At 49.5% G+C, this 1545-nt stretch overlaps 1 protein-coding gene across 1 annotated transcript in view; it reads left to right on the top strand.

The window, feature by feature from the left end:
- Nucleotides 1-1545, top strand: part of KYAT1 (kynurenine aminotransferase 1) — a 15964-nt gene that overhangs the window by 1011 nt on the left and 13408 nt on the right. The gene's annotated exons all lie outside the window — the stretch shown is intronic.

The raw sequence follows: 1545 nt of genomic DNA, 5'->3' as shown, positions 1-1545 counted from the left end.
CCTACTGGCCCATGTGGTAATTGAACCGGCAACCCCGTTGCTCAGAGCTCGCGCTCTTAACCAACTGAGCCACTCGGCCAGCGCTGTTGTTCCTTTTTATGGCTGAATAATATTCCAGTGTATGGATAGACTACAATTTACCCATTCACCTGTTGAAGGATATGTGGGTTGTTTCCACCTTTTGGCTATTGTGAATAAGGCTGCTATGAACATTCATGCACAAGTTTCTGTGTGAACATGTTTTCGTTTCTCTTTAGTACACATCTAGGAGTGGAATTGCTAGGTCCTAAGGTAATTCTATGTTTGAACTTCATAAAAATTAAAAGCTTTTGTGCATCAAAACATTGTCAAGAATGGGATCAAGGTCGTTGATTCATTTTGAGTTAATTTTTATAGATGGAGTGAGTGAAGTAGAGGTCTGACTGCATTCTTTTCCCTGTGGTTATCTGGTTGTCCATTTGTTGGAGAGATTATTTTCCCCCCATTGAATGGTCTTGGCACCCTTGTCAAAAATCAGTTGGCCGGAGATGTTTGAGTTTATTTCTGGGCCCTCAATTTTATTCTGTTGGTCTACATGTCTATCGTTATGCCAGAGCCACACTGTTTGTTTGTTTTTAAAGATTTTATCGGGGAATTAGGGGAGGGGAACAGCTCTGGGGAATCGAGGAAAGGGGAACAGACAAGTTGCTGTCCTTCTGTTCTTCAGTCCAGCTGTGGAGGACGTCACTTCACTGGCCCATGTTGGTATTATCATTGCGCTCTTCCGGGGTAAGGCAGATCGGTCGCCGGCCTCTGGACAGCCGCTCATGGCGGCTCTTGGCAGCTCACACCGGCTGCCGGCCGCTCATGTTGGCTGCCGGCTACACACAGTAGGTTATGGCAGCCCACTGCAGCAGGGGCTGCAGCCTACGCCATCGCTAGCGACTCACAGCAGCCCAGCTCCAGGTCGAGCTGTTGTTCATCTTAGCTGTAGAGGGCAGTGTCACTGGCCCTCCTCATGTGGGATCTGAACCGGGGTCCTGCTGCTCAGATCTGGTGTCCCAAACCAGCTCTTAACCAACGCGCCACTCGGCTGGCCCCAGAGCCACACTGTTTTGATTGCTGTGGCTTTGCAGTAAGTTTTGAAATCAACACTTTTCATGTAATTTGAATATCTCTTCATGTCAGAATGCCGGGGTGATCTCATTCCTTTTAGTGGCTGCACATTTTAATGACATGAGGCCATAGTCCCCTCCTGAGGCATGCAAGTCTTCCTGTGCCTCTATGTGTGGAGCTCTAGGGCCAGCTAGCCCAAAGTCTACACAGGGCTGGCTCTGCCAGCCCCCTGCTGGAAGCTTTCAGGAACAACATGCCCACAACAACAGCAAGTCCTTGTCTATTAATGCCGATGTCAAGGACCTGGTGGTGTTGCTGGGTAAGGGCAGTCCACGTGGCCTCCTGTGCCCTTCCTGCCCTCAGCTGGGACCCCCCAATTGGTTCTTCCTCCCTTTCGAATTCCTGGAAACTGTCCGCACTACACCCACACGTTCACAGACACGAGACAGA

Source organism: Hipposideros armiger, unplaced genomic scaffold, assembly GCF_001890085.2.
Source record: "Hipposideros armiger isolate ML-2016 unplaced genomic scaffold, ASM189008v1 scaffold_3, whole genome shotgun sequence".
NCBI classification, from domain to species: domain Eukaryota; kingdom Metazoa; phylum Chordata; class Mammalia; order Chiroptera; family Hipposideridae; genus Hipposideros; species Hipposideros armiger.
Note: the sequence above shows the minus strand (reverse complement) of the source record. Positions and strands in the feature narration are given on the sequence as shown.